A 16,634-nucleotide genomic window follows, 5' to 3' on the forward strand; every position below is an offset into this window, starting at 1 on the left:
TGTGAGGTAATACTACTGTATATACATAGTCAGTAAGGTAATACTACTGTATATACACAGCTGTGACGTAATACTACTGTAGATACATAGTAAGGTAATACTACTGTATATACACAGCTGTGAGGTAATACTGTATATACACAGCTGTGAGGTAATACTACTGTATATACATAGTCAGTAAGGTAATACTACTGTATATACACAGCTGTGAGGTAATACTACTGTAGATACATAGTAAGGTAATTCTACTGTATATACACAGCTGTGAGGTAATACTACTGTATATACATAGTCAGTAAGGTAATACTACTGTATATACACAGCTGTGAGGTAATACTACTGTATATACATAGTCAGTAAGGTAATACTACTGTATATACACAGCTGTGAGGTAATACTACTGTATATACATAGTCAGTAAGGTAATACTACTGTATATACACAGCTGTTAGGTAATACTGTATATACACAGCTGTAAGGTAATACTACTGTAGATACATAGTAAGGTAATACTACTGTATATACACAGCTGTGAGGTAATACTACTGTAGATACATAGTCAGTAAGGTAATACTACTGTATATACACAGCTGTAAGGTAATACTGTATATACACAGCTGTAAGGTAATACTACTGTATATTCTTAGTCAGTAAGGTAATACTACTGTATACATAGTAAAGTAATATTACTGTATATACATAGTCACTAAGGTAATATTGCTGTATATACACAGCTGTAAGGTAATAGAACCGAATATACAGAGTCCATGAGGTAATACTACTGTATATACACAGCTGTAAGGTAATACCACAGTATATATACAGCCCATAAGGTAAAACTACTGTATATACACAGCTGTAAGGTAATACCATTGTATATATATATATATATATATATATATATATAGGGCCGGTTAGAGAATTGTATACGGGGCAAAAATGAGCCGATCGGAGTCAGCGTTTGCCTCCAGTCGGCTCATTGAAATGCATTACATACGGGCTGAGATACGGGAGCGCCCGGTTTTCACCCCCAGCAGTATACGGTCCCGTATTGCTAAAAACATGATGTGAAGTGGCCCTTATATTTATTTTTCCTTAAGAAGACACACTATGGCTTATTTTCAGGGGATGTCTTATGATACAACAAGTATGGTACAACAATCTACATTTCTCCTCCATTTCATGAACCATACCCACCTGGCCTGCTGTACGGTACTCTCCTTCCCATGCGGATGCACCATAGAGTATTTGGCAACCGCAGGGATTTGGGAGCAGCCGTAGCTGCATAGAAGTCGCGTCCCCATGCTGATCAGCTGGGACACACTGCCCTGCATATCAGCTGCCGTCCCCAAACTGATCAGCTGGGACACAGGACGCACCGCCATAAGGGAGCCGCCGCTGCACAGTATCGGGACATCCCTACGGTACCTGTCAAGATTGGGCAGATGAGGAGGGCTGGCCATCTTCATTACCTTCAATAAACCATGCCTACCACTATGGCTTATATTGAGCAAATACATAGAACTCCTGGTATGGCTTATTTTATGGGTATGTCTTATTTTCTGGGAGACACGGTATACATACAACCCATGAAGTAATATATATATATATATATATATATATATATATATATATACAACTCATGGAGTAATACTGCTGTATATACACAGCCTATAAAATAATAATAATACCGTATGTACACAGTCAGGGCCGGCCTTTTGGGTGTGCGAGCTGTGCTGCACCGCTCCCCGGCAGGGTAAGTGAAATTGCAGGCGGGCGGTTGTGGAGGTGATAAGAGGTGCAGGGGGGTTTATAGGGGTGGGAAGAGATGCAGGGGGGGGGGGGGTTATGGGGGGGTGATGAGAGTTTCAGGGGGGTTTATGGGGGTGATAAGAGGTGCAGGGGGGGGTGTTATGGGGGTGATGAGAGGTGCAGGGGTGTTATGGGGGTGATGAGAGGTGCGGGGGGGGGGTGTTATGGGGGTGATGAGAGGTGCAGGGGATGTTATGGGGTGATGAGAGGTGCAGGGGTGTTACGGGGGTGATGAGAGGTGCAGGGGAGTTATGGGGGTGATGAGAGGTGCAGGGGGGGTCTTATGGGGGTGATGGAGAGGTGCAGGGGGTTATGGAGGTGATGAGAGGTGCAGGGGGGTTATGGGGGTGATGAGTTGTGCAGTGGGGGTCTTATGGGGGTGATGAGAGGTGCAGGGGGGGTCTTATGGGGGTGATGAGAGGTGCAGGGGGTTTATGGGGGTGATGAGAGGTGCAGGGGGGTTATGGGGTGATGAGAGGTGCAGGGGGGTTCTGGGGGTGATGAGAGGTGCAGGGTGTTTATGGGGGTGATGAGAGGTGCAGGGGGGTTATGGGGGTGATGAGAGGTGTAGGGGGGGTTATGGGGGGTGATGAGAGGTGCAGGGGGGTTATGGGGGTGATGAGGTGCAGGGGGGGGTTTGGGGATGATGAGAGGTGCAGGGGGGGGGTTATGGGGATGATGAGAGGTGCAGGGGGGTTATTGAGGGGATAAGAGGTGCAGGGGGGGTTATGGGGGTGATGAGGAGAGGGGGGTTATAGTAGATGATACATGATGTGAAGTGGCCCTTATATTTATTTTTCCTTAAGAAGACACACTATGGCTTATTTTCAGGGGATGTCTTATGGTACAACAAGTATGGTACAACAATCTACATTTCTCCTCCATTTCATGAACCATACCCACCTGGCCTGCTGTACGGTACTCTCCTTCCCATGCGGATGCACCATAGAGTACTTGGCAACCGCAGGGATTTGGGATAACATGAAAAAAGTGCGCGCCGGACATCTCCTTTAACACTTTCCACAATCACCTTCCAGCCTAGAACATCCTTGTTACGCTGAGCGCTCCGGGTCCCCGCTCCTCCCCGGAGCGCTCGCTACACTCTCGCTCCCGCAGCGCCCCGGTCAGATCCACTGACCGGGTGCGCTGCGATACCGCCTCCAGCCGGGATGCGATTCGCGATGCGGGTGGCGCCCGCTCGCGATGCGCACCCCGGCTCCCGTACCTGACTCGCTCTCCGTCGGTCCTGTCCCGGCGCGCGCGGCCCCGCTCCCTAGGGCGCGTGCGCGCCGGGTCTCTGCGATTTAAAGGGCCACTGCGCCGCTGATTGGCGCAGTGGTTCTAATCAGTGTGTTCACCTGTGCACTCCCTATGTATACCTCACTTCCCCTGCACTCCCTCGCCGGATCTTGTTGCCATTGTGCCAGTGAAAGCGTTCCCTTGTGTGTTCCTAGCCTGTGTTCCAGACCTCCTGCCGTTGCCCCTGACTACGATCCTTGCTGCCTGCCCCGACCTTCTGCTACGTCCGACCTTGCTTCTGTCTACTCCCTTGTACCGCGCCTATCTTCAGCAGTCAGAGAGGTTGAGCCGTTGCTAGTGGATACGACCTGGTCACTACCGCCGCAGCAAGACCATCCCGCTTTGCGGCGGGCTCTGGTGAATACCAGTAGTGACTTAGAACCGGTCCACTAGCACGGTCCACGCCAATCCCTCTTTGGCACAGAGGATCCACCTCCTGCCAGCCGGCATCGTGACAGTAGATCCGGCCATGGATCCCGCTGAAGTTCCTCTGCCAGTTGTCGCCGACCTCACCACGGTGGTCGCCCAGCAGTCACAACAGATAGCGCAACAAGGCCACCAGCTGTCTCAACTGACCGTGATGCTACAGCAGCTACTACCACAGCTTCAGCAATCATCTCCTCCGCCAGCTCCTGCACCTCCTCCGCAGCGAGTGGCCGCCTCAGGCCTACGACTATCCTTGCCGGATAAATTTGATGGGGACTCTAAGTTTTGCCGTGGCTTTCTTTCACAATGTTCCCTGCACTTGGAGATGATGTCGGACCAGTTTCCTACTGAAAGGTCTAAGGTGGCTTTCGTAGTCAGCCTTCTGTCTGGAAAAGCTCTGTCATGGGCCACACCGCTCTGGGACCGCAATGACCCCGTCACTGCCTCTGTACACTCCTTCTTCTCGGAAATTCGAAGTGTCTTTGAGGAACCTGCCCGAGCCTCTTCTGCTGAGACTGCCCTGCTGAACCTGGTCCAGGGTAATTCTTCCGTTGGCGAGTACGCCGTGCAATTCCGTACTCTTGCTTCAGAACTTTCCTGGAATAATGAGGCCCTCTGCGCGACCTTTAAAAAAGGCCTATCCAGCAACATTAAAGATGTTCTGGCCGCACGAGAAATTCCTGCTAACCTACATGAACTCATTCATCTAGCCACTCGCATTGACATGCGTTTTTCCGAAAGGCGTCAGGAGCTCCGCCAGGATATGGACTTTGTTCGCACGAGGCGTTTTTTCTCCCCGGCCCCTCTCTCCTCTGGTCCTCTGCAATCCGTTCCTGTGCCTCCCGCCGTGGAGGCTATGCAAGTTGACCGGTCTCGCCTGACACCTCAAGAGAGGACACGACGCCGCATGGAGAATATCTGCCTGTACTGTGCCGGTACCGAACACTTCCTGAAGGATTTTCCTATCCGTCCTCCCCGCCTGGAAAGACGTACGCTGACTCCGCACAAAGGTGAAACAGTCCTTGATGTCAACTCTGCTTCTCCACGTCTTACTGTGCCTGTGCGGATATCTGCCTCTACCTTCTCCTTCTCCACTAAGGCCTTCTTGGACTCCGGATCTGCAGGAAACTTTATTTTGGCCTCTCTCATCAACAGGTTCAACATCCCAGTGACCAGTCTCGCCAGACCTCTCTACATCAATTGCGTTAACAATGAAAGATTGGACTGTGCCGTGCGTTACCGCACGGAACCCCTCCTAATGTGCATCGGACCTCACCACGAAAAAATTTAGTTTTTGGTCCTCTCCAATTGCACTTCCGAAATTCTCCTTGGACTACCCTGGCTTCAACACCATTCCCCAACCCTGGATTGGTCCACAGGGGAGATCAAGAGTTGGGGTCCCTCTTGTTTCAAGGACTGCCTTAAACCGGTTACCAGTACTCCTTGCCGTGACCCTGGGGTTCCCCCTGTAACCGGTCTCCCTAAGGCCTATATGGACTTTGCGGATGTTTTTTGCAAAAAACAAGCTGAGACTCTACCTCCTCACAGGCATTATGACTGTCCTATTGACCTCCTCCCGGGCACTACTCCACCCCGGGGCAGAATTTATCCTCTTTCTGCCCCAGAGACTCTTGCTATGTCTGAGTACATCCAGAAAAATTTAAAAAAGGGCTTTATCCGCAAATCCTCCTCTCCTGCCGGAGCCGGATTTTTCTTTGTGTCCAAAAAAGATGGCTCCCTACGTCCTTGCATTGACTACCGCGGTCTTAATAAAATCACGGTAAAGAACCGCTACCCACTACCTCTCATCTCTGAACTCTTTGATCGCCTCCAAGGTGCCCACATCTTTACCAAACTGGACTTAAGAGGTGCTTATAATCTCATCCGCATCAGAGAGGGGGATGAATGGAAAACGGCATTTAACACTAGAGATGGACACTTTGAGTATCTGGTGATGCCCTTTGGCCTGTGCAACGCCCCTGCCGTCTTCCAAGACTTTGTTAATGAAATTTTTCGTGATCTCTTATATTCCTGTGTTGTTGTGTATCTGGACGATATCCTGATTTTTTCTGCCAACCTAGAAGAACACCGCCAGCATGTCCGCATGGTTCTTCAGAGACTTCGTGACAATCAACTTTATGCCAAAATGGAGAAATGTCTGTTTGAATGTCAATCTCTTCCTTTCCTAGGATACTTGGTCTCTGGCCAGGGACTACAAATGGATCCAGACAAACTCTCTGCCATCTTAGATTGGCCACGCCCCTCCGGACTCCGTGCTATCCAACGTTTTTTGGGGTTCGCCAATTATTACAGACAATTTATTCCACATTTTTCCACCATTGTGGCCCCTATCGTGGCTTTAACCAAAAAGAATGCCAATCCTAAGTCATGGCCTCCTCAAGCGGAAGACGCCTTTAAACAGCTCAAGTCTGCCTTTTCTTCAGCTCCCGTGCTCTCCAGACCTGACCCATCTAAACCCTTCCTATTGGAGGTTGATGCCTCCTCAGTAGGAGCTGGAGCGGTCCTTCTACAAAAAAATTCTTCCGGGCATGCTGTTACTTGTGGTTTTTTTTCTAGGACCTTCTCTCCGGCGGAGAGGAACTACTCCATCGGGGATCGAGAGCTACTAGCCATTAAATTAGCACTTGAGGAATGGAGGCATCTGCTGGAGGGATCAAGATTTCCAGTTATTATTTACACCGATCACAAGAACCTCTCCTATCTCCAGTCTGCCCAACGGCTGAATCCTCACCAGGCCAGGTGGTCTCTGTTCTTTGCCCGATTTAATTTTGAAATTCACTTTCGGCCTGCCGATAAGAACATTAGGGCCGATGCTCTCTCTCGTTCCTCGGATGCCTCGGAAGTAGAGCTCTCTCCGCAACACATCATTCCTCCTGACTGCCTGATCTCCACTTCTCCAGCCTCCATCAGGCAAACTCCTCCAGGGAAGACCTTCATCTCTCCACGCCAACGCCTCGGAATCCTCAAATGGGGTCACTCCTCCCATCTCGCAAGTCATGCGGGCATCAAGAAATCCGTGCAACTCATCTCTCGTTTCTATTGGTGGCCGACTCTGGAGACGGATGTTGTGGATTTTGTGCGAGCCTGCACTGTCTGTGCCCGGGATAAGACTCCTCGCCAGAAGCCCGCTGGTCTTCTTCATCCTCTGCCTGTTCCCGAACAGCCTTGGTCTCTGATTGGTATGGACTTTATTACAGACTTACCCTCATCCCGTGGCAACACTGTTGTTTGGGTGGTCGTTGATCGATTCTCCAAGATGGCACATTTCATCCCTCTTCCTGGTCTTCCTTCTGCGCCTCAGTTGGCAAAACAATTTTTTGTACACATTTTTCGTCTTCACGGGTTGCCCACGCAGATCGTCTCGGATAGAGGCGTCCAATTCGTGTCTAAATTCTGGAGGGCTCTCTGTAAACAACTCAAGATTAAATTAAACTTTTCTTCTGCTTATCATCCTCAATCCAATGGGCAAGTAGAAAGAATTAACCAGGTCCTGGGTGATTATTTACGGCATTTTGTTTCCTCCCGCCAGGATGACTGGGCAGATCTTCTACCATGGGCCGAATTCTCGTATAACTTCAGAGTTTCTGACTCTTCTTCCAAATCCCCATTTTTCGTGGTGTACGGCCGTCACCCTCTTCCCCCCCTCCCTACTCCCTTGCCCTCTGGTGTACCCGCTGTGGATGAAATAACTCGTGATCTTTCCACCATATGGAAAGAGACCCAAAATTCTCTCTTACAGGCTTCATCACGCATGAAGAAGTTTGCTGATAAGAAAAGAAGAGCTCCCCCCATTTTTTCTCCCGGAGACAAGGTATGGCTCTCCGCTAAATATGTCCGCTTCCGTGTTCCCAGCTACAAATTGGGACCACGCTATCTTGGTCCTTTCAAAATTTTGTGCCAGATTAATCCTGTCTCTTATAAACTTCTTCTCCCTCCTTCTCTTCGTATTCCTAATGCCTTTCACGTTTCTCTTCTTAAACCACTCATCATCAACCGTTTCTCTCCTAAACTTATCTCTCCCACTCCTGTCTCCGGTTCTTCAGACATCTTTCCTGTAAAGGAGATACTGGCCTCCAAAAAGGTCAGAGGAAAAACCTTCTTTTTGGTTGACTGGGAGGGCTGTGGTCCTGAAGAGAGATCCTGGGAACCTGAGGACAATATCCTAGATAAAAATCTGGTCCTCAGGTTCTCAGGCTCCAAGAAGAGGGGGAGACCCAAGGGGGGGGGTACTGTTACGCCGAGCGCTCCGGGTCCCCGCTCCTCCCCGGAGCGCTCGCTACACTCTCGCTCCCGCAGCGCCCCGGTCAGATCCAGGTGGATACGACCTGGTCACTACCGCCGCAGCAAGACCATCCCGCTTTGCGGCGGGCTCTGGTGAATACCAGTAGTGACTTAGAACCGGTCCACTAGCACGGTCCACGCCAATCCCTCTCTGGCACAGAGGATCCACCTCCTGCCAGCCGGCATCGTGACAATCCTCATCGTCACACACCACAGCCAAACGGTTTTGGTTTTACTTCAATTTTAGGTAAATTTAAAGGGGTACTCCTATGGAAAAGAAAAAAAAAAAAAAAAATATATATATATATATATTTATTTTTTTTTAACCCCTTAAGGACGGACGCATTTTTTACCTCAATGACCAGGCTCTTTTTATTTTATTTGACATGTATCTCTTTAAATGGTAATAACTTTAGAACACTTTTTCTGAGCAGAGCGATTCTGAGACAGTTTTATCGTGACATACTGTACTTTATATGTATATAAGTGGTGCATGCAGCATTTTTTGTGAAAAACCTCAAAATATTGTGAAAAACTGGAAAATTTCTGGCATTTTTTTATTATTGTTTTTTTATGGTGTACACTGTGCGGTAAAAGTGAAGTTATATTTATTCTGTGGGTCAGTATGATTATGGCGATGCCCATTTTATATCGCTTGCTATGTTCTTTTTCCTTTTCTGAGCAAAATTCTTTTTCTGCCATTCATTTTCCAACAGCCGTAACTTTTTTATTTTTCATTCCACGCCATTGAGTAAGGGCTTATATTTTGCGGGATGAGCTCTACTGTTTATTGGTATCATTATTGTGATACATGCTACCTTTTGATCTTTTTTATTCCGCTATTTGTACCAGAATTGGCGATTTTTTTTTTGTTTACAGCAACACCGTGCTGGATAATTTACATTATAGTTTTATAGTACACGTCATTACGGACATGGCAATACCTATTATGTATTTGATTTGTGTTCTTGATCTTTTTTGGTGATAATACAGGGCTTTTATTGGGAAAGGGCATTTTTTTAATTTTTTTTTACACTTCATACTTTTATTGAAGAACTTTTTATTTAATTTTTTACACTTTTTACAGGTTATACTATGCTGCAATACATTTGTACTGCAGCACAGTATAACCTGATGAGCTGCAGACTGTACAGCCTCTGGCAGGATCTCACAGGCTTCCGTAGCAGGCATACAGGAGGTCATGATCTGACCTCCTGCTGCCATAGCAACTAACGGCGACCCGCGATTGTATTGTGGCACCGCCATTGGAGAACAGGGGGAGAGCGTTCCCCCTGTCAACACCATAGATGCCGTGATCAGGATTGATCACAGCATCTAGGGGGTTAATGCTGCTGGGACCAGCACGATCGCGGCTCCGGCAGCTGCGGCGGGATTCTGCTGTGATTAACAGCCGGGTCCCTTCACTGATCTCCTGCACTGCCCGCGGCAGTGCCGGAGATCGCTAGGACGTATGCATACGTCCAAATGCGCAAACATGTCGGATAATTGGACGTATGCATACGTCCTATAGCGGGAAGGGGTTAAATCAACTGATGCCAGAAAGTTAAACAGATTTGTAATTTACTTGTATTTAAAAATCTTAATCCTTCCAGTACTTATCAGCTGCTGTAGGCACCACAGTGCTCTCTGCTGACACCTCTGTCCATGTCAGGAACTGTCAAGAGCAGGATAAGTTTGCTGTGGGGATTTGCTCCTACACTGGACAGTTCCTGACATGGACAGAGGTGTCAGCAGAGAGCACTGTGGTCAGGCAGAAAATAAATTCAAATAGAAAAGAATTTCCTCTGGAGCATACAGCAGATGATAAGTACTGGAAGGATTAAGATTTTTTTTAATAGAAGTAATTTACAAATCTGTTTTTTAACTTTTTGGAACCTGTTGAGTTGAAAAAAAATTGTTTTCCACCGGAGTACCCCTTTAATTCATCCCAGTATATACCAATATATTTTTTTTTACAACATACAAAATTTCAATATCCCACTATAAAGTCTGGCTACTTGTGTTCACAATAGATGTTTGGGCAGGATAAATGTTTGCTAGTGGGTACGGGTGTGACACTCCAGCACGACTATACCAGGTTACTACGTTTCAACACAAAACACCTCCGCAACCACTATATCTGATAAATTCAAAACAGAAAACAAGAGTTCGGACTGAGTAAATAAACAAATTCGATTGAGGACTGTTTTTGTTTCTACCTACGTAGCCCAAGGCCATTCCGCATCCTGTGCAAATGTGATACAACAATGAAATGAGACGAGAACAGAGATGAGGACAGCCAAAAATAAAAACTGTCAGCCAAAAAAGACTGTCACACCCTTACCCACTAACAAACATTTATCCTGCCCACACATCTACTGGGAATTCAAGTAGCCAAAGCCTATTTTGGGTATTGACCATTGCGTCCACCTGCCATCTCTAAATTGGAGCCTATCTCTTACCGCTGAGCGCCCCGGCCCCTACATTCCAAGTCGAACTGGCCTTGGGAGTGCTAGCCCTGTCCAGCCAATCACTGGTCAGAAGGACATTGCTGTGTTTAGTGATTGGTTGAGCTGGCCCCAACACTTTTGAGACTTGAGCCTGAACACTTAGTGGTAAAAGATGGGCCCCATTTTAAAGATCGTGGGGGTAGGGGTGTTAGGGGCCAACCGCAGGGTCCTACCTGTGGATTGGGGATATGTTTTCATTAACCGGATAAACCCTTAAAGTTAACTTTTAATTGAATTTTAAATAACATTTTTTGATTTTAATAAACAGAGGCTTTAGAATCAATTGTATGAACCCAAAGGCAACACTGAGATGAACAAGAATGGGCCACTAATACCGTCATGTGACACTGGCCTTAAAGGGGTTAGTGCAAGATTAAAAGTTATCTCCTATACAATGAATAGGTGATAACAAGCTGATCGGTGGGGGTCTGACCACTGGGACCTCCACCTAGTCACAAGAACACAGGTTAAAGGAGTAGTCCAGTGGTGAAAAACGTATCCCCTATCCTAAGGATAGGGGCTAAGTTTCATATCATGGGGGGTCCCACCGCTGGGCCCCCCCGCAATCTCCTGTATGGGGCCCCGGCTCGCTGGCCAGATAGCGCGTGTTGACCACTGCACAAAGCGGCGGCTGACACACCCCCTCAATACAACTATGACAGAGCCGGAGATTGCCGAAGGCAGCGCTCCGGCTCTGCCATAGAGTTGTATTGAGGGGGCGTGTCAGCGTCACTTAGTGTGGTGGTCAACACGCCCCCTTCCTGTGGACTGCCGGGGCCCCGTACAGGAGATCCTTAGGATAGGGGATACGTTTTTCACCACTGGATATTTCCTTTAATTGTCCCCCAAGTGAATGGAGTGCCAGTGGGCATGCAGGGCAGTATTTGCCATTTAACCCCTTGAAGTGGTACTCCGCTACTCAGCATTTGTAACAAACTGTTCCGAACACTGGAGCCGGTGCCAGGAGCTCGTGACGTCATAGCTCTGCCCCCTCATTACTTCACGTCCCGCCCCCTCAATGCAAGTCTATGGGAGGGGGCGTGACGGCTGAGGGGGTGGGACGTGACATCATGAAAGGCGGGGCTATGACGTCACAAGCTGCTGGCTCCAGCGATCGGAACAGTTTGCTCCACCCCTTTAAGGACCGGGCCATTTTTCATTTTTGCACTTTTGCTTTTTCCTTTTCCCCTTCTAAAAATCATAACACTTTCAATTTTCTACCTACAGACCCATATGAGGGCTTGTTTTTTGCGCCACCAGTTTTACTTTGTAATACCGTCAATCATTTCACCAGAAAATCTACGGCAAAAGCAGAAGAAAAAATATTTGTGAGGCAAAATGAAAAAAAAAAAACGCCATTTTGTAACATTTTGGTTTTACCATGGTGGTCCCAATCAGCTCCGCTGAGCTGCCAGGACTGTATTTTCTTTATTTTAGATGCTGCAATTAATTTTGATCGTGGCATCTAATAGGTTAAAGGGGTACTCCGCTGCTCAGCGTTTGGAACAAACTGTTCCGTACGCTGGAGCCGGCGGTGGGAGCTCGTGACGTCACAGCCCGCCCTCTCATGACATCACACCCCGCCCCCTCAATTCAAGTCTATGGGAGGGGGCGTGACGGCTGTCACGCCCCCTCCCATAGACTTGCATTGAGGGGGCGGGGCGTAACATAATGAGGGGCCTGTTTTGAGATCTGTTTGAGATCTGTTTACTTACTAATCCTACATGTTTCTGCTTTGTTTTGGCAACTTGCTGCCCTTGGATATGACCCACGAAGGTGGTCGCACATGCTCAGTTCCACTGCTGTCTCCTTAAAGTATTGGCAGTTGGTCTCCACTGTGTATGTAAGCAAAGGGGATTGTGGGAAAATCTGTGCTCTGTTGTCCAGCAACGTAAGGGTCACAGTTCAGAAAACAGGAAGTCCATGGTGAAGAAGAATTGTACAGGGATGTTAGTCACAGCACATTTGTATGGACTCCTGTACATATACTTTAATATACTGTTACACATCTGATTTTATGAAATTTGCCTCCATGGGCCTGTGTCTAGGGCGGCAGAGTTAAAGGGGTTATCCAGGGGAAAAAACTTTTTTTTTTATATATATATATAAACTGGCTCCAGAAAGTTAAACAGATTTGTAAATTACTTCTATTAAAAAAATCTTAATCCTTTCAGTACTTATGAGCTGCTGAAGTTGAGTTGTTCTTTTCTGTCTAAGTGCTCTCTGATGACACCTGTCTCGGGAACCGCCCAGTTTAGAAGCAAATCTCCATAGCAAACCTCTTCTACTCTGTGCATTTCCCAAGACAAGCAGAGATGTCAGCAGAGAACGCTATGGCCAGACAGAAAACAACAACTCAACTTCAGCAACTGATATAAATTCAAAGGATTAAGATTTTTTAATAGAAGTAATTTACAAATCTGTTTAACTTTCTGGAGCCAGTTTATATTAAAAAAAAAGTTTTTTCCTGGAATACCCCTTTAACCTCTTCAGGACGCCCTGCTTTCCGAGTCCTTAATGACGCGGGGCGTATCCATACGCCCGTGGGAATTACGGTCCCCCCGGCTAGCCGGTTGGGGACCGGAGCCGGATGCCTGCTGAAATCGTTCAGCAGGCATCCCGGCATATCACCCAGGGGGGTCACTATGCCCCCCCATGTCTGCGATGGCCGCAGATCGCTGGACAATTCAGTCCAGCGATCTGCGGCGATTCCGGGTCAATCGGGTCTCCAGTGACCCGGTGACCCGGAATTACTGGCTGAACAGCCATAGCAAGCAGGGGTGAGGTGCCACCTCACGATCGCCCTGATTCGTCGGCCGGATTACCGGCCAACCTATCAGGGCGCCTGCTGCGGGTGTCACTCCCGCAACCCGCTCCGCCCCTCTTCCGGAGGACGTCAGCGGGTGCGGGACGTGCACCCCGGGAGCTGGGGACCCCGATCCCCGGCGTCAATGTTGGGATCGGGGCCCCAGGAGCAGCGGCGACGGCGAGGGACTGACCTGTGTGCCGGCAGCAGCAGGAGGTGAGTGACAGCCTCCTGCTGTTGCTTAGCAACAGCTCCCAGCATGCAAAAAGGGCATGCTGGGAGCTGTAGTTATGCAACAGCAGGAGGCAGACAACCACAACTCCCAGCATTCCCTTATGGGCATGCTGGGACTTATGGTTTTGCAACAGCTGGAGGCACATTTTTCCTATGGTAAAGTGTACCTTCAGCTGTTGTATAACTACATCTCCCAGCTTGCACAAACAGCTAAAGTGCATGCTGGGAGTTGTAGTGGTGCATCTGCTGGTTGCATAACTACAACTCCCAGCATGCCCGTTGGCTGTCGGTGACTGCTGAGAGTTGTAGTTTTGCAACAGCTGAAGGCACAATGGTTGTGAAACTCAGAGTTTCTTTTTACCTAACTCAGTGTTTCACGACCGGTGTGCCTCCAGCTGTTGCAAACTACAACTCTAAGCAGTCACCGTACACCATGCACCGTACATGCTGGGAGTTGTAGTCTTGCAACAGCTGGAGGCACACTGGTTGTGAAACACTGAGTAAGGTCACAAACTCAGTGATACATAACCAGTGTGCCTATAGCTGTTGCAAAACAAAAACTTGTAGTTTTGCAACAGCTGGATGTCCCCCCCCCCCCCCCAATGTGAATGTACAGGGTACACTCACATGGGCGGAGGTTTACAGTAAGTATCCGGTTGCAAGTTTGAGCTGTGGCAAATTTTCTGCCGCAGCTCAAACTGCCAGCGAGAAACTACTGTGAACCCCCGCCCATGTGACTGTACCCTAAAAACACTACACTAACACAAAATAAAATAAAAAGTAAAAAACACTACATATACACATACCCCTACACAGCCCCCCTCCCCAATAAAAATGAAAAATGTCTGGTACGCCACTGTTTCCAAAACGGAGCCTCCAGCTGTTGCAAAACAACTACTCCCAGTATTGCCGGACAGCCGTTGACCGTCCAAGCATGCTGGGAGTTTAACAACAGCTGGAGGCCCCCTGTTTGGGAATCACTGGCGTAGAATACCCCTATGTCCACCCCTATGCAATCCCTAATTTAGGCCTCAAATGGGCATGGCGCTCTCACTTTGGAGCCCTGTCGTATTTCAAGGCAACAGTTTAGGGCCACACATGGGGTATCGCCGTACTCGGGAGAAATTGTGTTACAAATTTTGGGGGGTATTTTCTGCTTGTACCCTTTTTAAAAATGTAAAATTTTTGGGAAAACAAGCATTTTAGGTAAAAAAAATATATATTTTTTTTACATATGCAAAAATTGTGAAACATCTGTGGGGTATAAAGGTTCACTTAACCCCTTGTTGCGTTCACCGAGGGGTCTAGTTTCCAAAATGGTATGCCATGTGTTTTTTTTTTCCTGTGCTGGCACCTTAGGGGCTTCCTAAATGCGACATGCCCCCGAGCAAAATTTGGTCTCAAAAAGCCAAATATGACTCCTTCTCTTCTGAGCATTGTAGTTCGCCCGTACTGCACTTCAGGCCAACTTATGGGGTACCTCCATACTCAGAAGAGATGGGGTTACAAATTTTGGGGGGTATTTTCTGCTATTAACCCTTGCAAAAATGTGAAATTTGGGGGGGAAACACATTTTTGTGAAATTTTTTTATTTATTTTTTTACGTATGCAAAAGTCGTGAAACACCTGTGGGGTATTAAGGTTCACTTTATTCCTTGTTACGTTCCTCAAGGGGTCTAGTTTCCAAAATGGTATGCCATGTGTTTTTTTTTGCTGTTCTGGCACCATAGGGGCTTCCTAAATGCAACATGCCCCCCAAAAACCATTTCAGAAAAACGTACTCTCCAAAATCCCCTTGTCGCTCCTTCCCTTCTGAGCCCTCTACTGCGCCCTCCGAACACTTTACATAGACATATGAGGTATTTGCTTACTCGAGAGAAATTGGGCTACAAATATAAGTATACATTTTCTCCTTTTAGCCCTTGTAAAAATTCAAAAATTGGGTCTACAAGAACATGCGAGTGTAAAAAATGAAGATTGTGAATTTTCTCCTTCACTTTGCTGCTATTCCTGTGAAACACCTAAAGGGTTAAAACGCTTACTGAATGTCATTTTGAATACTTTGGGGGTGTAGTTTTTATAATGGGGTCATTTGTGGGGTATTTCTAATATGAAGACCCTTCAAATTCACTTCAAACCTGAACTGGTCCCTGAAAAAAAGCGAGTTTAAAAATTTTGTGAAAAATTGGAAAATTGCTGCTGAACTTTGCCCTCTGGTGTCTTCCAAAAGTAAAAACACATCAATTTTATGATGCAAACATAAAGTAGACATATTGGAAATGGGAATAAAAAAAAAAATATTTGGAATATCCATTTTCCTTACAAGCAGAGAGCTTCAAAGTTAGCAAAATGCTAAATTGTCAAATTTTTCATCAAATTTTGGGATTTTTCACCAAGAAAGGATGCAAGTTACCACAAAATTTTACCACTATGTTAAAGTAGAATATGTCACGAAAAAACAATCTCGGAATCAGATTGATAACTAAAAGCATTCCAGAGTTATTAATGTTTAAAGTGACAGTGGTCAGAATTGCAAAAAAAAAGTCCTTAATGTGAAAAAGGGCTAAGTCCTTAAGGGGTTAAGGGGGGCAGCACTTTAGTGAGTAAAATGTTTCCTGCAGATTTAAATCATTGTGGCTTTGTGAATGATTTGTTTTGTGTATATATCTACAGTGAATCTGCAACAAAATCTGCTTGTAACACACATTTACTGTATATTTAGACAGATCTGTGTAAAAAAAATAAAATAAAAAAGTTGACACTTGTGGCACATTAATGGGGTGTACAAGCTGTAAATATGGCCCCACATGTTCAGCCACCACTCTTTTTACTTTTTATGGCGCTTCTGAACATTGCTTAGCCCTGAACTAATCACAGTAACTGGAGGGGTGACTGAACGTATGTACTTCACTCAGGGGGCAATTGACCTGTGTTCTTAAAGGGGTACTCCGCTCAGAACGTTTTTGTTCCAAATGCTTAGAGCCAGCGCCGGGGGATCGTGATGTCACGGTCACACCCCCTCCCATAGACTTGTATTGAGGAGGCGGGGCATCACGTCAAGAGGGGCGTGGTCATGACATCATGAGCCCCCCACGGGATCTCAACTCTCCTAAGACATTAAGAGGAAAATTTATCAAAATCTGTGCAGAGGAAGAGGGGTGCAGTTGCCCATAGCAACCAATCAGCTGACTTCTTTCATTTTTTGCAGACCTCTTTCAAAATGAAAGAAGCAATCTGAGTGGTCG

Source organism: Hyla sarda, chromosome 7 (genome assembly GCF_029499605.1).
Source record: "Hyla sarda isolate aHylSar1 chromosome 7, aHylSar1.hap1, whole genome shotgun sequence".
In the NCBI taxonomy this organism is placed as follows: Eukaryota; Metazoa; Chordata; class Amphibia; order Anura; family Hylidae; genus Hyla; species Hyla sarda.